The sequence below is a fragment of the Hermetia illucens genome, chromosome 1 (assembly GCF_905115235.1).
Source record: "Hermetia illucens chromosome 1, iHerIll2.2.curated.20191125, whole genome shotgun sequence".
Lineage (NCBI taxonomy): Eukaryota > Metazoa > Arthropoda > Insecta > Diptera > Stratiomyidae > Hermetia > Hermetia illucens.
The window spans coordinates 2,098,351-2,120,413 of NC_051849.1; the positions used below are offsets into that span (position 1 = coordinate 2,098,351).

Genomic DNA, 22,063 nt, shown 5'->3' on the forward strand with positions numbered 1-22,063 from the left:
CTAAGGCACGCATCCAACCGTAAGATAGCCTCGCTGGTTCCACTCGTACAAATTACACCATATTCGCGACTATACCAAGATAGATTCGAGCTTCAAATCGAAGCATTGATTATTTAACAAGTAAACACTTCTAATAGCATCGAAAAAGAAAATGCTGGATTTTGCCCTGTCGTTGGAAGACCTCTGTAACCGTCAAATAATACCCTGAAAAGGTTAATTAAGATGTCGATGAGGGGACACTTTGTCTTTCGAGAAGATTATTATAATTGGGACTAACGATTTCATAACTTATATAAGACCTCATTAAAAAAACATAAAGTAATGTCTATTTGCGGAAAGAGATATAGAAACCAGTAATTTCTGTAATTTGGACAGTATTTTACCATAAAATTTCAAGCGAGAGATGGAGATCACGTGCTTTGATTGCTTTGTATTACACTCTGAACTGTTATGAAAACTTTCCAAAGTCGGCAAATTTTACAAATAGGAACCCAGAAAATTTCCATTTAACCTTCCACTTTTAACTGGGGTGTTGTGTCATTCCATCCGGGTAGAATTTGCGACGGCTGCTAATCTTTTATCAAATCAGCTGTGGTACAGCTGGTGTGTCATACACACATTTCTCAGAAACGGTTTTATGGGAACGTCCAACTGCTAAAATAAAGTTATTAACAGTATCTTCTTCTTTTTCTTCAGCCCTTGTCCCGTTCACAAGCCATTTGGCTCTATCGAATGCCTGATCTGGGTGCAATTTCGAGGCTAAAATTATTAACAGTATATTGATGTATTTTTAAAATTTTCCGCAAAGTACCCCCCTTAAGTTCATTTAGGCCTGTAATTGCATTAATATAGGCGTTAATATGGAGCAGCCAACTGGAAAGTTTGGTGGAAATTCTACCCTTTTGCGTCATAGTGATACTCCCTAAGAGATAATATGCCAGTACCATATCAAATTGAACATATACACTAGGAGCTAGGTATAAATGAAACCATCGTGTACCCAAATATTATTCCATGAAAAATCATTAGAACCTTTCATACCTGAGGCGCCGAACTTCCGGATTCTCGACTTGTTTAAAATTCTCACTGATCTTATTTCCTTTGTTACATACCACTCTCTCCCAGGTCCCTGCGCTTTTACATGCAACAAAAAAATATAAGATTTCCAGAAGCCATGCTGAGATCAATTACCATACAATCAAAGTCATTGATCGCCGTTCAAATTTCACCAATGGCAGAGAGATTTGTATGGTTTCTTCCTCGCCCGATTTGTGCACCGCATTTTCTGCAATGTTTTTCTAATCGTTTCTGCTAGATTCTTTTTCCTATGATTGCGTATTCCATTACCTTCCCCCCTTCTCAGGTGATCGGTAGGGTTCCATTCAGTGACTACTAGGTCCTATTTTTCATCAACGATCTTCCCTTCTCCTGACGGTTCCTCGCCTGCCTTATGCCGATGACCTTAAGTTTTTTTTTCTTCCGTCGAACTTAGACACCCCGGTACGTTGATGTTTTACAAAAACTAAATGTTTGCAAGCGCCATTTTGGAATTTGAGGCAGTCCTTAGTTCATCGTCGCTTTATAGTGGACTGGACCAATTTTGAAGGAACTTTCTTCCACTACTTTTGGTCCATGAACCCTCTCTTTTTGGACAAGCGCTCAAACTGAAAAGAAAAACAACCAGCTCGCGGTTTCCTCCAAGGCAGAGGCAACTCATTAGCCTTGGGAGCAGCGTGACAAAAGTAGTCACCAGGTGCCTTCCGCCTACTTATATACAATTCAAACATGTAAACACAACATGACAAAAATTGCAAAGTACTCGTAACTTCAGAGGCCTATACCGGCCGAACCAAGACTTTATTTTGTAAACGAATTTAGCAAATCGTTTAGACTATCAACGAATGAAATCGGGTACAGTACCCCCCGAGTTGCTGTTTCAACATAATTTGGTAATTGACACAGAGCCGGACTAGGTCATTTATGTTAAGAGTTAATTCCCAGCCTTTCTGAAGGTCGTCAAACCATTGTGCCTATGCCCAGCCAAGGCATAGGTCATCGATCTAAAATTATGGTGAAGGGATTGAGCAAATATTGGAGAATATTCCAATTTCTTGACTGATTATATATGGTTGCCTTGGTGGGATATAGCGCATCACCCACACCTACGCGTCATCGTTCATGGTTACCTGAAATGCGCTTCAGAACCATTCATGACTTCACGAGACGCTCGCACTCCTCCTCAACTTTTCTGTGCCCAGTGCCCATGACCAACCCACAGTGCGTTCGAATGCAAGGCTCTCAAATGAAGTTTGAAGTTTTTCGGAATACCCATCCTGTGTAGAACACTCCAGATACACTCTCGTTTCACCCTATGGAAAGCTTTCTCGAAATTGACGAAGAGCACGTGTAGCGAAACACAAAAATCCGCGCACTGTTCCAAAATAAGAGGGGTGTAGGGTAGGGTGCTGATGTGGTCAATGCAGGAGGCTACGGAACCAGCCTGTCTCTGTCGATCAAATTTTCGAGATCTTCTTTCCACAGAATTATTTTACCTATTATCTTTGCGACAGCAGGAGCACACAGATACCCCTCCAATTGTCACACTCAAAACACATCCCCTGCTTGGGTATTTTGACGGCCATCGCCTTCTTCCACTCTCTGGGAGTGAGCAAAATGTTATAGATTTTTCAAATGACCCGTCTAGCCTGCATCATGATAACACTTCGAATTATCTTGCACAACCTACTATTTATTAGCATCAAAGAATTTCTTCCTTAAATTTTCAAGGAATTTAAGGTCTTCATTTCTTTCGGATGTCTCAAACTTGCTTATGTATCTTTCTACCAAAAGATCATAAAACTAATGCTCTCATTAAACAATCTGTGTATGAAGTGTAACCACCTCAAGATTTCGACACCATTTGAAGACTTTCAACAGCACTTTTTGTTTCTAACTTTCATTCAGATACAGCAACTCAATAATTAGGGAGAGTCTTACTTTCATTTCAGTTCTATCTGTAAAATTTGTTAAAAAATAAATTTCAATCTTTATGTATCACATAAAACTATAATAATCTTTCAGAAACCTAATGTTATGTAAATGTAATATAAATTAAACAGGTTAAGTAATGTGAAGAGGACTTCGCTACTTGTATAATTTGGTTCAAGTCTCTCTCGCATTATCTAAAAACCACATCGCAGGATGGTGGTGATAGGAAGTAAATGTATTTTTAATTGAACTACTTTAAATAAAAACTTAAGTAAATTTGATATAGATAAACTTTAATTTATTTTTATATAATTTTATTTGTATGATATAACTAAAAAATATGATATATTAATATAAAATCTGGAAAGGAATGCAATAGATGAAGTTTTACTATATAGACCGAATTCTTCTTCTTTTTAAGCCTTTGTCCCGTTCAGAAGTCGGGTCAGCTCGTCTTGATCGGCTGTGCTATTTTGCTCGGCCAAAGGCCTGCTTTGGATGCGATCACCATCCAATATATCAAGCCACCGTTGTTCTTTTCCCAACCACTTGAATGATCAGATCATACTTAGCAAGTGATTTCTCGTTAACGCAAATTACGTGACCATATCATCCAAAACATCTCTTTCGCATTACCATTTCCGCGAGACGTCGTTCATTACCTTTTATAGTCAGGCAACACCCAGAACCATAATGCAATGTAAAGAGTACGATGATTCTCACGGTGTTTTTCCATGAGTATTTTGAACTTTCTAGGCGCGTGCGCGACCTTCCAGTCTTGTGAATTATACTCTTTGGGGTGGAGCAGCACCCCTGTTACTATTGACGTTTGCCTGATTTCTTTTGTTTACATTGTGCTCTATCAATGTACATGACCTAGAATTCGCGGATTATGTGAAAATGAACCCTCTGATGAACATTCGTCAAATGATGAAGAGGATATAGTGATGACAGATAGTGAAGCTTCAGACGAAATTGAAGGGGAGCCTTCTGATGAGGATCAACCGGAATATGCTTCGAATATTGTGAAACGTAAGAATGGCCATAAATGGTCACTATTACCACCTGATCCAGAACACAGGCTCGCAACCCTGTAGAGATACCAAAAGCCACGACGACTTTGAATGTTTCATTCAAACTCAGTTTTCTAAACTTGCTTGTTGACCAAATCATAATTGAAATAATTGTTCAGTACACAAATATTGAAGTAGGTACGCGAGCTGCAAAGTATTCTGGCCAACAATTCGTTCATGAAACAGATGAAATTGAAATAAAGGCTCTTATTGAAATATTGTACTTAGCTGGAATGAGGAAAGATGGCCATCTGAGCATGGAAGAAATGTGGTCAGGATCTTCTGAATATAGACTTGTTATGAGCGAAATGCGATTCAAATTTTTGACTGTTTGTTTGAGATTTGATGACAGAAATACACGTGACAGGTCTGACAAATTTGCACCCATTCGCGCTTTGTGGTCTGTTTTTATTGATAACTACACCCCTCCCAGGTGTTTGACGATTGACGAACAACTTCCCTCGAAAATGTCCTTTCAGGGTGTATATAGCCTCTAAACCTGACAAATACGACCTCAAAATTTTAACAATGTGCGACGCTAGAACGTGCTACATGATTGATGCGATTTCATACATTGGTAAGGAGAGCAGCATAACGGATAGTCTACCTTCATACTATGTAAAAATTCTAGCAGAAACTGTGCGTGGAAGCAATCGGAACATAAGTTGTGACAACTGGTTCACTTCGGTTCCTTTGGCAGAAGAAATGGTCTGACACTTGTTGGAACAATGCGGAAAACTAAGTGACAAATTCCACCTTCTTTTCTTCCGAACAAAAAACTAAAGAAATTAGTCCTGCCATCTCAATTCGGTTTTAATGAGAAGACCAGCATTGTTTCTTTCACCCCAAAGAATACCAAATCTGTTATTTTGATCTCTACAATGCATGACCAGAAAGATATAAATGAGGTCACCAAGAAGCCAGAGATAATTGACTTTTACAATTCTACCAAAGGTGGTGTAGATACTTTCGACAAAATGATTCATGCATGTAGTGTTTCACAATGTACTAGGCGCTGGCCTCTTCGCATGTTGTACGATATTTTTGATCAGGCAGGCATAAATGCGTTAATCCTGTACAAGCTTGCAAATCCTGGGAAAGAAATTACAAGGAACTTTCCTGCGAAATTGTAAAAACACTCCAGATACCACATTTGTGCCAGAAATCAAGATAGAAAAGTCAAAACTGCCTGCACAAAATGCGGGAAACCTGTGTGTAGTGATCATCGCAAAGAGGTGTGCACAAACTGCTTCAGCAATTAAAGAGTTTCACTTAAACAACACGTATTAATCATGTTTTCATAATTTAAATGATGATTTAACTGTAAATAAACGCATAAACAAGACAAGTCGGGGAACCGGAAGCTTGACGCTTCAGGCATAAAAGGTTTTGTGTTTCCCTATGTGAGGAACACAACGCAGTTTTCCATTGGCTGATAGTATTCACTCGAGATATTTAAAGCGCTCCCCAAACTGGGCACACCTAGGATGAACTTAAGGGGAGTTTTTTCAGCCAATTTGTAAAAGTTGGTAATATACTATTAGTAAGTTTATTTGAGCAGATATCGGAACGGGACATTTTTTTCAGGCATAGATTTCATCTAAGCGCATTACCCTGTTTTTTTTCGGATTTTTGTTGGGTAGTTTCCAAAAATGAGTCCTGTCTCACTACATTTGCGCGTACATTTTGACTCCTTACTCGCGCATTTTGCAATTTACGCCAAAACTAATGTTATTTTCCGAAAGCACTAATCATTGCCTTTCATTTGATACCCTACACGACTACATCCGGTGAAATTTTTTTTTTAAATCTGCCCCTTTGCATGTATTGGGAGTCCCCCTTTAAACTCCACCTAAACAGACTAACTAAACGCTGTATGCGTGGAATTTCATAGTTCCCATCTATCAACCAAATTTCGTTCGGATCGATTTAGCCGTTTTGGAGGAAAGTACGTGTGACAGACAGACATACAGTGAATCGATTTTAATACGGTTTTGTTTTACACAAAACCTTAAAAAAGGAAGTTTTATTTACTTAATAACTCCTTGGGGTGAGGCATCACCCCATGTTACCCACCTCAGTTACAAAAATTATGTCACTAGCGGAAGGTTAAATTTCTACTATTTATATGACATTAAGCGAAGAAATCCGGTTGAATATTGAATTGACGAGAATCTCATGTTCTGATAAAGCTAATTCCAATCTTTGCAGAGTTATCCCAGCATCTAAAAATATTGCTTAGATTCTAGGTCAATAAAATAGGTAGATATCCGCTCCCCACAGAATGTCTCATTAATTGTTTTTTGAAAATCTGTCTCAGAGTAATTTATTATCTAACTAAATTAGCATTCAGTTTCACGCTCGATGATTGATTAGTTTAATCTTTTTAATGCAACAGTAAGCACGACTCATTTGGAAATCTCCATTTCAAAAATGTATCAAATACTTGACTTCGTCCTTCAGTAAGTATGAATTGACACGAATTAATTTTTGCGCAGTATATCAAAGTCCATAGTTCTGAATTTAGGGGCATCTGCTTCAATGGGAGGTGAAAGCACGATATTAGTAAAACAATCGGTAATATTTCATATGAATTACAATAAGCTGTGATGACTATACAAATGCTCCACGGGGCATGTCACATGCCAAGATATTCACAACTTATCATTGCCCCCCACTGCCTTCAACCCAGCCACTTTGCAATACTACAGACGTACCTACACTTCTGATAACTGAACCCAGCCAATTATTAATAATTTTTATCATGCGATTGTACAATAAAATGTTATCGGTTTGTTTATTGTATAAGAAATAAATATTAATACATAATTCTGCACTGAGCCACTTAATACCATTCAATTACAAAAATACGCCGTTTCTAGCATCTCAGCTTCTTCTCAAAATTTCCAAGGAGAAAAAATCAATGATTTTTTTCCAAGACCATCATCATGATACCATGCTGGCACTGTGAAGTTTTTGTTCAACTTTCGGAATGAATTCAACACTCGAAGAAAAAAACCTTATATCCAACATTCGAGGGTCTTCAGACAAATGATTCGGAGCCCGGCACTAATCATAACTTCACGAAAAGTTGAATAACTCAATGCCGGTTAACATTTCATGAAATATTGTTCAAGGCCAGTAGGTTGAGTTTGGTTGGAGTACGTGCAGTTTTTGTTTTCTTCGATAAAGATTGAAATGGATTTGAGAAAAGATGCATTTTAAATGAGGTCACACCCACTGTCACCAATTCTTGCCTGCATATAAGCTTCTATCATTGACGGATTTGTTGGCCTTTCTGTCTAGTAAGGGTTTAGCAGTTGATATAGCAATGCCAGCACCTAAGCACAGCCCTCCTAAAGAGTCTCTATAACACACCGGATGTGAAAATCCACCACCGGTCAAACATAGATCAACGGCTTCAAATCTTCTGGTCTTTACCAACTTTGTTGCTAAACGCTTGAATTCACGACAGGAGGTACATGCTGTTTATACTGATTTCTCCAAAGATTTTGACACCGTTGACCATAACATTCTCCTCTCTAAACTTTCTTCGCTAGACTTAACTCCCTCAGTCATCTCCTGGCTTTCCTCCTATCTCTCATACCGTTCCTGCAAAGTTTCTTTTCATGGTCACTCATCTGGTTCCTTCTCTCCTTCCTCTGGTGTTCCCCAAGGCTCTACACTTGGCCCCCTACTCTTCCTGTTTTTTATCAATGACCTCGCCTCCATCCTCACCTGTCCGTATTTGCTTTACGCAGACGACCTTAAATTGTATGCCTCTGTTTCGTCTCCATTGGACTGTGCTCTCTTACAATCCAACCTTGATAATTTATCCCGTTGGTGTTCGGTCAACAAGCTAACACTGAATGTCAACAAATGCCATTGGATGCGCTATTCCCTTAAACCCTCCCCATCATCCTTTTCCTATTCTCTCAGTGGTCAACCCCTTTCACTACTGACCTCCTTCAAAGACCTGGGTGTAATATTCGACGATAAACTTCGTTTCAATTCCCACTTCGTTGACATCATCAATAGAGCTTCCAAAATGTCTGGTTTTATCCTACGTTCCTCGTCCGACTTTACCTCAATCCAGCCCTCCTTAACACTCTTCAATTCCCTTGTCAAAAACATCCTTGAATATTGCTGTGTAGTCTGGTCCCCCTACCGCATCCGTGACGGCCGCGCTCTTGAAGCTGTACAACGCAAATTCACCCGGACCCTCTTTTACAAAAAGAACCTTCCACGGGTTGATTATCCGTCACGACTCCGCACCCTCAATCTCGCCTCCCTACAGCAACGCCGTATCTTCCTTGATATGTGTATTCTTTTCAAACTCTGCAATGGTCTGATGGACTGCTCCGCCAAATCGGATATTACTTTCCGTATCGCCTCGTCTCATAACACACGTAATGCGGACATTTTTGATGTACCCTTCGCCGAGCACGAGATTTACTTTCACTCTCCGATCCCGAGGTTTTGCAGGTCCTACAATGCCCTACAGCTTGGTTCCTTTGACTCTATGTCTCTCTAGCTTTAAGCGCAAAATATGCCATTTACTTGCTCCTCCCTCTGAGGACAATATGTAATAAGAAATTTGCTTTCTGTGTATTGTCCTCATTAAATAAATAAATAAATGTTAACAATGAAACACGGCCTTTACAGTTGGTTCACCCTTTTATTTTTTTTTTTTTGTATATGGCATTTGGAGGACTAAGGTGTGCAGAAAACCCCACCTAGATATCTTCCGAAACCTGGCTAGCAGTCCTGAAACCTTCGGGATATGTTAGGATAGCTCTGCCTCTTGGTTTTATTAGTCAATTTTAACCTGACATTCTTATTACAAATGGTGCCCAGCGTGGGGACCTAATGTCACTAAGTTCCCAGCTCCAAATTTACTGTATCTTTGCTAACTAGAGATAACATCAGTTTCTCAACTTTGTCTCCCCTCCTGATGAATATTTGATTCAGTGATACGAGTGTTTAACGTAAGGCTACCCTTCACCGTCCTCAACACTTCATTTTCAGGCAATTTTTCGACTCCAAAAAGGAACATCACATCAGCCTTCGCACTCCAAACAAAAGGAGTAGGAGAAAAAATATATTTTTTCTTATGTGTCGAATTGAAGGGGAGCAGATATTTGGTCGGAAAGCCGAGGCTTACGACTAGGACTAGGTCTTCATCCTTCTTCAGTTTCGAGTGCCAGGCAGAGAATGGATCTTCGCGCTTACAATGGCGAAAAAGTTTTTTGTTGATGAATACCTAATTGAGTAATGCGAATGTTTAACATAAGGTTACGCTTTACCGTCATCAACACCTCATTTCCAGGCAGTTTTTGGACTCCAAAAAGAACATCGCATTTTCATGCATGTTGGTTTTTCTTTTTCAAATACGAGACGTCTTTTGTTCGTTATCACGAGAAAAAAACGGGAAGTCAATAATTTCCTTTTTATATTCAATGCATCGTCCCCGAAATTTTTCAGACTTCAGACATAGATAATTAGAATTGCCTGAATTTCACACAGACTTGTCTTTATTTCCGACTGCGTTTAGGTAGCGTGGATGGAATTATCGCTTTGCTAATGCATTAACTTAAATTTTTATTAAATACTAAGAGGGGGAAACCAAATCAAGGGTATCATTACGCGACAATGTTTCCAAACTACGAATGGACTAGCACAAAGATTGTACTTTGGAAAACAATGTGGTTCTTTTCTTAGATCACCCCAGTAATGTGTGTATAAACCTAGAAAACAAATAATCATCAACACTCTCTTAAAAGGTCTTTAGATAGACCAAATTCCATCGCCTGTTGTTCTTATTTGTTTTGTTTTTTTAATCTAGAAGAGCACTTTATGATGTGCATTCAACCGCAGTGCAAATTTATTTTTCTTCCAATTGAATTTGGACATCCATTAATTGCATGTAGAATTGTTTTGACCATTTTTTTGGACTTCGATGAAGTACTCAGAGATAGATGGGGCAGCAACCCTCTCTGTTGAGTCAACACACAAATGGCCTAGTTGGGCGATCAGGCTCGAGTCTGCAAGGGACTCGTCTGAAGTGGTCCCCAAATAAATCAGTGTCTGAAGAGGACCGGTGGGATTAAACCTACACCTACCTAGTGCCTACAGGTACTCACGTCAAACCACCAGTATTTACTAGACTTCGGCAAACATCACGTAAGATGGTTGATTTCAGAACCTTCAAGACAGTCTCCTCACGCATCATGGAGCGCTTTTTGTCAAAGCAAATTCTAGATTACTGATTCTACTTTTGTCACGCATAGTCAGCCAAAGACTTTAATTTTACAATGATTTTGAAAAATTTCGCACAAATACTACACACGACTTGGTGACAATGGCCCAGTTATGGAGCCATAGCACGAAAAGACAAAGGCAACTTATAAGAAGCTACCTCTGTATGATAGCAGCGTAACCAAAAATAGTCCTTAGGTGTTCTTCTCTCCTTTATATATATTCACAAATACGACAGGGATGTGAACTATTTTGAAAATAAAAAACTGCCTAGTTCAGACATAAGCCGGCCGAAGCAGAACAATTGATTCGATTTGCCGTTGAAAGGATGATGAACTCAGAACTCCTTAAATCCTTCAACAAAAATCGAAAACATCCACTTTATTGTTGTTGTTGTGTTTTTAGTTGTCTCACGATGTCTCGGTAAGCAACATCAGAAAGAGCTAAGTTCCCTGGTCCGGCTTACGATGACCATACGTGAAGACGAAAGATAGCTAGGCTCTGGACCTACATATGTATGCCAGCTGTCACTCGGTATTATAGGCAATTTGCCTTTTACTCGTAAATACGAATACGTTTGTATTCACTTTCGGACGTGAGAAAACAGCCGTATTCGTATTCACTTGTGTAAATACCGAGATATTCACTTTTTCGAATGCGAATTCGTATTCATAGAAAATAAACGTACGAATTTATTCGTTTTTGCGAATACAAACATGCCCAACATTGAACTTCAGATTCCTCTGAAATCTTACCTCGATACCTACTTTGATAATAACTATCAGTTTTTTCGAAATGCTCATTCTACGCAGAACACTTCAGATATAATCCCTGTTCACAGTATCGAAAATTTTCTCGAAATCAATGAGAAGCAGTTGAAACGGGAATCTAAATTCCGCATACTGCCCCAAAATGACTCCTAGGATATTGGTGGTCAGTGCAGGAATTTTTAGAGCCTAACCTCTCTATCAATCCAGCTCTCGAGGTATTCTTTGATACGTTCCGAATTACTTTAGTTATTATCTTTGCGACAAAAGGAAGAACGCATGTTCTCCTCCAATTTTCGCACTCAAAACGAGTGCTCTTTTTCGGAACTATATTGATCATCTCTAAAAATCTTCAATTCCCAGCATTTGCGAATAAGTGGAAGCAGCAACAACACAGAAACTGCAGTGCCGTGCAAACTTCACGAGCATGTCAATAGAAAAAATTACATATTTCACTTTTGTCTGGAGAAATAGTCCGTCTCGGCATGTTATCATTATCATCATCATCGGCGCAACAACCGGTATCCGATCTAGGCCTGTCTTAATAAGGGACTCCAGACATCCCCGTTTTGCGCGGAGGTCAACCAATTCGATATCCCTAAAAGCTGTCTGACGTCCTGGCCTACGCCATCGTTCCATCTCAAGCAGAGTCTGCTTCGTATTCTTTTTCTACCGTAGATATTGCCCTTGTGGACTTTCCGGATTCGATCATCCTCATCCATTCGGATTAAGTGTCCCGTCCACCGTAACCTATTGAGCCGGATTTTATCCACAACCTGACGATCATGGTATCGCTCATAGATTTCGCATGTTATGTTGGTATGAAATGTTCCTTCTCGCCACTGCTCTTCATAGTGGATGACTGAAGGCCAAATGCCCAAACACTTTTCTAACGGTCCAGGAAAATCCGGATGATAAAAATCGTGTTTCAAAAGTCTACAAAAACATTCGAACCCTCTTTGATGGGCTGAACATTAACGTACCACCCCAACACTTTCCCGAAATTACTCATTCAAAGTAATTACGATCTTGACCCCTAGCTAGGGCACCCTTTTTGCAACTGACGCTGCCCAACCTCGACTTAAAACTTCATGCGCTTGCACCTCTCTGGACCTGAACCTTAACAGTCGCTTTATTCTCAACAATATCTCCACCATCACAGCTGAATTATTTGCCATTCTTCAAGCCATCACGTTAGCATATCAAAGAAAGGTTTGCCAACTTGCCATAATCGCCGATGCTCTCCATGCCTGCGTCTTTCTTGGCTCCAAAACCCCAGTTCACTTCATAGTCCAATAAATTTAGAAAATCCCTACGGAGCACTAACTTCTGTGATGCCCTGTGCACTGCGGGGCAACTTCAATGAAATCGGTCATCGACTCGCCAGCAATCCAAATTACCACGCTGAATGTTCCCTATGTGCCTACAGACCTTCTGGCCGCTGTCAAGAAATCTATGTTGGAGAATTGGAACAGTCATTTTCAGGTAACCTCCTGGTCCAAGGGTAGATTCTTTGCTGGCTTATTTCCCCACCCTACCAGTTTTGACTAGTTAACTCTCCAACCCCCCTTCCGAAGTTGAGGAGAATACTGTAAATCGGCTTAGGTCACGCGTACAGCAAACCTTTCCTAAAGCTCATGAAAATCATAGAATGGGACCTCTGTTAAGAATGCAGCGTTGCTGAACCTAGTGAGCATTTAATCTTTTGTTATCCCAAATATGCCCAGGTCAGCATCTTAATTCGACGCAACACGTGGCATTTCTTTCTGTGATATGTCACTCTGATAATAACTATTAGTTCCTTCCAAAATACTTCTGCGTCGAACACTTCAGATATAATCCCTGTTCACACCGTCGAAAACTTTCTCGAAATCAATGAGAAGCAGATGAAACGGGGATCTAAAGTCCGCATACTGTTCCGAAATGACCCCTAAGATATTGGTGCGATGTACAGACATCCTGTTTTGCGCCGATGTCTACCAATTCGATATCCCTACAAACTGCCTGGCGTCCTGGCCTACGCTATCGCTAGACCTCAGGCAGGGTCTGCCTCGTCTTCTTTTTTTACCATAGATATTGTCCTTATAGACTTTTCGGGCTGGATCATCCTCATTCATAGGGATTAAGTGACCCGTCCACCGCAACCTATTGAGCCGGATTTTATCCACAACTTGACGGTCATGGTATCGCTCATAGATTTCGCATGTTATAGTGGTGTGAAATGTCCTTTCTCGCCACCTGCACATCATAGTGGATGAGAAGCCCACTATTAACCTCCCTCAATTCAGATTCAGATTTATTTATTGTGCGATACAAAAGGAATAGTAACTTAAAAGTGACTAATTAAGTATGTAACGCTAACCTACGGAAATATCCGGCCTAGCCGGTTACATGTTATAAAGTGAAAAGGTGGTGCATGTCAGTGCTCATTTGACATAACAGTCCGGGGAGTAGCTTTGATAAAAGGAGGGGATGAAGGAGGGAGGGAAGGCTTGATGGTTGAGAGGAGAATTACTGTCTGAGAGGAGAACCAGCCCTGATACGTTGTACCTCTGCTCGCGTAACAATGCATTGCGTTTAGCGAGATTTTTTATCAGTGGGTTAGGGTGGGACATCCACTTTTTCAGTCTGACGTGCGATAACTTGATCATGTGCGGAATTATGGGGCAAACCCCGGAAAGGTCGTACAGAAGAGAGTTTTGGTGAAATTTTAGGTTTGGCCTTCTGTATTTGGCCGTGCATTTCCTGAGTATCGTCCTTTCAAAGTTTTGGATGGCTTCTGCTACGTTCGGTGGCATGGTAGCCCATGCTGAGAAACCGTAGGTCAGGATTGGACGAATAAGGGTTTTGTATAAAAGGGTTTTGGTGGCAGGGAACAGGGCCCGGGATGAGAGGAGGTTTTTTAAGGCAGCTGAGGCCTTAGAGGCATTGGCAATAGCAGATCTGACGTGAGGGTTGGATTTTAGTTTGTTGTTGAGGGAGATTCCCAAGTATTTAATGTTTGATTTCGACTTGAGTGTGTGGTTAGCAATGCGTAAGTGCAGGTTTTTGCTTTCTGGCATTGTGCGCCAGTGATACTTCCCACTGGGGTTTCTGTAGCAAATAACCTCAGACTTAAGGAAATTAACGGTAAGGGCCCACCGGTTGAAATAAACGATGAACGTATTGGTTAGGATATTGAGAGAGAGGGAAGCTATTGAGGGCCTGAGACCACTCGCATATAGGATGGTGTCATCAGCGAAGAGGATCCCTCCTGACGCGGGAGGACCATAGTCGTTGGGGGAAGAGGGCGGGAGAAGGGCTGCCTGAGTTACCGTTGTCGTGGGGGATAAGTTTACGGGAGGGAGGGAAATATCGTGGAGGAAAATGTTAAAAAGTTTGGAGCCTAGAATGTGGGACTCCTGAGTTTACCGGGAAGTCGAGTAGTTCTGTTGGAGATGAAGTCTGCTAGGATTCTGAATAAGGGGAGGGGGCAATTGGACTGGATTAGTTTGTAGAGAAATCCCTCTTTCCAAACTGAATCAAACGCCTTTTCGAGGTCTAAGGCGCAGGCTACGGTGCAATGCCTGTTTTCCAGTTGACTGAGGATATGGTCTTGTAGGCACAGGATTACCTACTCGATGGATCTGAGGTTTTCGAAGCCGAATTGATTAAGTGGAATGATGGTGGAGTAGTATCTATTGAGGTGACTTAGTAGGATATGTTCGAAGATTTTTCCAATATTGGAAAGAAGAGAGATAGCCCTCATATCTTTGAGATCGCCCGAGCACCCCTTCTTGGGGATAGATATGAGGAGGGCTGATTTCCAAAATACCGGGAAGTGGCCGTTGTTCAGGCAGTTATTGAAGAGGATGGCGAGACGTTCACTGATGGTAGGCGCACACTTCCGCACAACAAAGTTAGGGATGTAATCGGGGCCCGAAGATTTTTTATTTTTGCACCGGGAGATTGCAAATTCGACTTCCTTTAGGGAGGCAAGGGAGGAGGCGAATGGGCCTGTTCTGACTGTATCAGCCGGACATCTGGGAGAAAAGGGGCAAAGGTAAGATCCTTCCAAGCTCATCCTTTTATCGCTGACAGCATTGGCGACCACCGAGTTCCAGATGGGGTCCGCTGGCAATTTGGCTCTGAATAAGTGGCTGAAATAGTCTACGCAGGCGGATATTTTTTCCTCAGGGGAGTGATTTTTACCGGGGTTTGGTTGAAGTTGGTATATTTTTTTCGTCCGGCCAATCGATTAATTATTGAGAAAACTTGTGGGCCGGGTTTGAGGGATTTGAGCAGCTTCTTGTAAGATGCATTCAGTTCGGACCGAATAGCTCCATTGATTTTGCTGGACAGATCTTTGATGATCTCGGAGAGGAGACGGTAGTCAGCGTTGCATCTTTTCCGTATCGGGGACTAAGAGGAGAGTTGAGGGGGAAAGTCACCCGTATTTGTAGTAACCAGGTTCTTTAACTGGAGTGTGCTTGTCAATTGTAGTTTCGAAGGCAGACTTCACTTTCCGGATGTATGTATTTAGCTCAACATTAGAGTGGATGCGCGATTTGTCCCGTTGGAAATCGTCCCATTTATCAGATTGAAAGATCTGCATTTGTGCGGTTGGTGAAGTGAAAGGAGAATTTGCTGTAGATGTAGAGAGAGGGGCTGAGGGCATGATGGTCCGAGTGGGCTGCCAAAGAGGAGCAACATTATAAAGCCGTCTAGGAAAGAAGATCCACGACGAAAGGATCGCACTCCCGCGTTAATGATGTCCGCGCTAAGGAATAGGCCTGACTGGAACCAACCGAAGAGCAATTTGCCATTTTCCTTGTTAACTGAGTCGCTCCAAGATAGAGGCCTTGCGTTGAGGTCACCGCTGAGGATGAAGGCGTCGAAACTGATCGCAATTTCCCAGAGTTCGTCCAAAGTGGGAGTGAGATGATGACCTGTGCCGCCCTGGAAGTAGAGAGAGCCGATTAGGACTCGGGGGACGCCACCACCCCTGACAGGAAGTCTGACTACTGCTAATAGGCAGTTTAACGCCAGTGCAGCCGATGGGAACTATTTGCCCTTAGTTCCGCTTTGACTAGTATGGCTGTGCCTCTACCCGAGTCGTTGCGGAAAGTACTGTAACCGGGAACATGTAATTTTACGTTGGGGGCTTCCTCCAGTCTGGTTAACCTCCCTCAATTAAGACACGCTCCCTGCTAGCTAATTCACTCTCTCTACACGCGGACCTGACGTATCCATTCATTGCATCTAGAGCTTGTTCATGGCTCCTGTGATCCGAAACCCTAATTGCTCAGAAACGACACAATTAGTTGCTCAAATATTATTGAAACTCTTCAATCAATTAAGACCAAAATCTTAAAATTTACTAATTTCAAAGATTATTTTTGGATTGATTGAGCTTCCCAACATAAAATACTTCCCATTCCGCACCATTTCCAACCGGTGTGAAACAAAATTGTTGATTTGATCGAGTGGACTTTGACCGCGAGTGTTGTTTACGTTGAAAATGCGATCGAGTGAATTGAATTCAAGTTCATCTTGCCTCGCAGCATTCCGGACCCATTCGAGATGCCAATCCCAATTCCTCTCCGCGTAATCTGCTATGAATGCACGTTTATTTGAACTTGAGATTGCAACGCTCTTCTCGTGCTGCAACATGTATGTGATAACGAGACTGCACGCCACTGCCATGTCACATACCCGGCTTCAATGTGTTGTCTCTAGTCGTAGGTCCAGGTGAAACGGCTGGGGGAGAGCTCTGCTGTCGTGAGCCTCTGCAAGTGCATGCAACTGTGTAGATCGCAGAGAAGTGCATCTGTTTGAAGAATTAAAGCAGGAACTCGATCGAGGTAGACATGTGGCTTACGAATCGCTCAGTTTGTTTACAGCTAATTTGTGCACGGTCGGAATATAGTTTATGCTGAGTGGCCCTGAATTCCTGGTTCGCGCCATTGATTCCCCAAGTCAAGTGGAAAATTTGTCGACTTGCACCATTTTCAATAGTACTAAGCTGGTTTCTTGTTTATGCACTTATGGGCATTTCCATTCTCAGCAAAACACTTGAATCCAACGATTAAGTGTGAGGAGACTTTTCGCAGAGGAAAACGTCACCAGACAGTATTCAGAGTGTGTGATGAAACTGGTTTGGTCTGAGAAATCGAAATAGGTCCCGTTGCTCGAAACTCCGACAACCAGGTCGAGGTGAGCAGGTGCCTTCACCAAGTCAGCTCAACACAGCTGTTCTTCATATGTTGCCACCCCTTCCCGCAAGGTCCATCAGAGCTCGCTTCCACCACAAACTACATTGCCATCAATCCAGAGTGGTCAACAATTTTCGTGTGATCCAACAGTTCGCACACAAGTCGTCCATGTTTCACTATGCCGAGTTCTTTGACCCAGTCCGAAAATAAGTGCTTGGAATCCGCAAGATTGAGCACCTATTCATTAGCGCCCTTTCGAACTTTCCCGTTTTCCATAATTTCGTAAATTAAAATCAACTCACCGGAAGTAATTTGACTGACGTACACTCCTCCCCTTCGGCAGTGGTTGGCTGAACTCTTCGTTTTCCCACTGAGCACTGAAAAATGCACTGCACAACTGACTATCGTTCCCCGTTTCTATTTTCACACAAATTCAATTAAAAATGTCCAAGTGCGAGCTCGACCGCAAATAGCGGAACGAAAAGAAACAACGAAAAAACTGCAAAACGTGGAGTCCCCGAGTCTTGGGAGCGCACAACAAAGCAACAATGACAGCACTGAAAGTGCTCCCCAGCTGCTGGAAGGAGCCCACGGGGTAACGGTTATAAAACACGGAAACGAAAATATCAGAAATAATACGGCAAGCACTCGCGGATCACACCTCCGTCCTCAGCGAAACATCACGGCACAGTGAAGTCGACCAAGCATTTAGATCGCGAAGGCGAGAAACTACGGAAGGTGAAGGCAAATTCAGACATTTTCCACTTTCAATTTGAGCCAATTTCTGGGGGGCGACGAAGCGGCCCAGCTTGAAGAAAGCTTTCGTTCCCACAAGCGCGCCGGTGCTACGATTCGCCGCAAACCTTCCACCAGAAAGTGCACGATAACGAGCTTTTCGCATGGTCCATGGAATTTATTTCTTGATGGACTTCCCGTTGGAATATTATTTGCAGTCAGTTCACTTTATCGTTAAATAACCGTTTCTGGCAGTTTAAACTAATAAAATGATCTTTCAATTAATTTCAGATTTCCAAACATAATTTACAAGAGATGGGAAAAACTTTGAAATGTTTATGTACATTTGTTTTTCAAAAGAGAAAAAAAACAGAGTTTCAATAGAATGAATCTAATTTTCAATGTTTCTCCCCCTTTTTTCGATTATTCATTACATTTCATGGAAAATGTTATGTATTTGTAGCAATATTGGATTAAATTGACTACTCATTTATTCAAATTAAATTAAGTATACGTATAAAAAGAGGGGTCCTGAGTCTGGGAAGCACCTGCAGCCTTCAGCTTCCCCGGGGCAGCTACCGCCCCATCTCCCTCCTCAACGTGACATCGAAAATTTTCGAACACGTCATCCACGATATCATGCTCCAACACATCACCGACCACGACATTATCCCGCCCTTCCAGTTTGCCAACAGGCGCGGCCACGGCACCTCCCACGCCCTCCTAGTCCTCAAAACTGAGATCCTATCCCAACTAAACAACAACATCCCCACCACAGCTTGCCTCCTCGATATCCAGAAAGCCTTCGATGCGGTCTGGCACGATGGCCTCACCTACAAACTCTCAAATACTTTCAAATTCCACCCACAATTATGCAAACTCATCGTTAACTACCTGTCTGATCGCCAATCCTTAGTTCGTATCCACGATACCCTATCCGACCCTTACAGTCCTCCCGCAGGCATCCCCCCAAGGCTCAGTTCTGCCAGCAACCCTCTTCTCCTTATACACCGCTGATATCCCACTCCAGCACCCTACCAACTCCTCCCAAGCAGTCAAAACCATCCAATGCGCCGACGACCTGATCCTCTACACCTCTTTCCGGAGCATACAATCCGCCCAAAACCGCATCAATACCACAATCCGAACCCTCAACAAATTCCTCCAATCCTGGAAACTCCTACTCAACCCCTGCAAATGCGAAGCCATTGTCTTCCGCGGTAGAGCCACCTTTACCCGCAAGATGCTGACCGACACCCGCAACCTCACGTTCAAGATCGGACCATCCACCATTCCCGCCGTCCAATCTACTAAATACCTGGGAATAACCATGAACTCTCGCCTGTCACCCGTGCCCCAGGTAAACTCCATCCTTTCAAAAACCCTATGGCCCATCCTCAAGAGAGACTCCGCCATCCTCTCAAAAGTCAAACTTTTCTGCTATAAGCTGTTGATCCGTCCGATAATCACGTATGGATTCGTCGCATGGTGTGACGTCTCCTCAGCCCAGATGGAACGTCTACGGGTACGTGAAAGGAGGTTCTTCCGCCTGTTCCTGTCCCAATGCACTGCAAAGAACTGTTTGTCTGGGTATCACTGGTGCCATGAGCACGACATCCGGCGCAGCTCTGAATGCACTACTCAATTTGCAGCCCCTGGATATATTTATTCAAAGCACTGCAATGAGAACAGCTCATAGGCTAATTTGATTAGATCTATGGGAAAACAACGGATGTGGGGGGCACAGAGCATTGGAAGAGTTACTGGGAGCACTAAATCCAGTTCTTACAATGCCTTCCGATTCTCGTGTCCCCATACATCTGTTTGGTAGAAGATATGTAGTTACCCTGAAGCGTAGAGAGGACTGGGAAGACCCAGAGGAATGCGTGGCGGGATATACGGAAGTCTTCTACACCGATGGCTCAAAAACAGAAGAGGGTTCTGGAGCCGGAGTCTACCTCTCGAATAAAAACGAGAAGTGGGCTTTTCCTTTGGGACAATATGGAATGGTTTTTCAAGCCGAAGTTTATGCGATCCTAAGGGTGGCAAACTGGGTGATTGACGAGCGGTTGAAGGGCAGGTGCATCGAAATCTGCACTGACATTCAAGCTGCATTGAGGACATTGAGCAGTCCTTTGATCACCTCGAAAATCGTTCAGGAATGCAGAAACCGTTTGAACTCTATGTCTAGATTCAATACGGTGGAACTACTCTGGGTACCTGGTCACTGTGGCATGGAGGGAAATGAAATCTCGGACGCTTTAGCGAAAGAGGGGTCAATCTCCCCTGTGCCGGGACCGGAGCCAGCAATTGGGGTATCAGTAGCATTGGCTAAATCTGTTTTCAAAAACTGGGAACAAGTTTCCCATAACGACAGGTGGCAGAGCTTAAATGCTGCTCGACACACCAAACTTTTCCTGCCAGAACCCAACATACGTCCCGCAAAGTTTATCCTGTCGAAAAGCAGGAGGACTTGCAGGTGTATTGTGGGCATTCTGACAGGCCATAATTCACTAGCCGGCCATATGTTCAGAATAAGAATTACCGAAGATGATACGTGTCCCTCCTGTAATGAGGAAGCGGAATCCACGGAGCATTTCCTATGTGAATGCCCCGCCTATGGACGCATCAGGCATCAGATCTTTGGTGCCGATGTCCTCCAATTGCGACGGGTAGCATCACATCCACTAACGGAAATCCTGCGATACGTTAACGAATCCGGAATATTCCGTTAGACGGGGGAGGCGAGTACAATGGGCCAACACGGCCTGAGTGCTCAGAAGCTGTAGCTTCTCCCCCACCATACACACACACACAGACACACACCCTGTCCCAATCCAGGCTCCACCCAAACCAAGCCGTCTATGACGAGATAAAGTGCTGATCAAATTCCTCACCAAATGCCTAACCCACGAAAATAACCTCATCCAATTCTACTTCCACATACGCAGCCACACCACGGACCCATCATACCGCCACCATCCCCTCCCTTCTGACCTCCTAACCCTCTCCTCCCAAAATAGCAGTTATCGCGACGGTAAGGTGATCTTATTCAACCGCCCACACGATAGACACCGCCCTGGCCCCGTCTACTCCCTCGCCCAATAACACCACCGTCCCCTATACGTATCCTTCCCCCATCCACCCATGTACCACAACTATCCCGCCGATCAAACAACAATACAAGAGGGGTTTTTCCTGACTTTCCCCTCTATAGCATTAGTCCTAGGATAAATTAAAACTACCGTAAATTAAGTCTAGTATTAAGCAAAATGTTAATTTCTAGGTAAAGTTAAGCTGTTAGAGATAAGTCTAGTATTAAGTTCAGTCATAAGCTATTTGTAATCCAAACAATAAGAAATAAATTGAATGTGTTAAGAAAAAAATGGGAGGCACCTGTTGTTAATATGCTTCAGGTTAATTAACAGTGTTCTTTTTTTCAGTCTGTGTCTCGTTGACAAGCGGGGTCGGCTCATCGTGATCTGGATGCAATTGCGAGGCTCTCAAATTGCCATCCAGCATATCAAGCCACCGCTGCGGGTCGCGCCACTAGTCCAAATCAACATCTTTGTCCCCATTACTGCAAGATGCCGCTCAGCACTGAAAACCATACACAACATACACCCAGAACCATAAAGCGCGACAGGGCGGACGGCACTGCGGTAAATTTTAAATTTTAAACGTTCGTTGATACGTCAATCACAAAGAACACCAGTTGTGGAACGCCACTTCATCCAGGTTGCGTTAATGCGTGAGGCAATTTCATAACGCAGTTCTCCATTGGTTGATAGCATTGACCCGAGATATTTAAATCGTTCAGTTCTGGGCAGGTCACTGCCGCTGACAGTGATTGTGCCTGTTTCAATGGGATCGGTCGTATAAAATTCAGTTTTATTTAGACCGTGTTGCATGAGGCGATCATTCCATTTTTGGACAAGTTGCTCGACATTATTTTTGCTATTAGATGCTAGGAGAACATCATCTGTATAAAGCAGTGTATACGGCGCTGGACGTTGGATGTCCCGTGTGGCAGTGTCCATAAAAAGAA

General features: G+C 42.7%; 1 protein-coding gene across 2 annotated transcripts in view; it reads right to left on the reverse strand.

Moving 5' to 3' along the window:
* The window catches only part of LOC119650606 (carnitine O-palmitoyltransferase 1, liver isoform), a 71,093-nt gene extending 53,087 nt beyond the window's left edge, over window positions 1-18,006 (reverse strand). For both annotated transcript variants that reach the window (XM_038053493.1, XM_038053474.1), the window contains exon 1: window positions 17,583-18,006. The gene's annotated coding sequence lies outside the window, so the exon portion shown is untranslated. The remainder of the gene's footprint in view (window positions 1-17,582) is intronic.
* Between the last annotated feature and the right edge of the window lie 4,057 nt (window positions 18,007-22,063).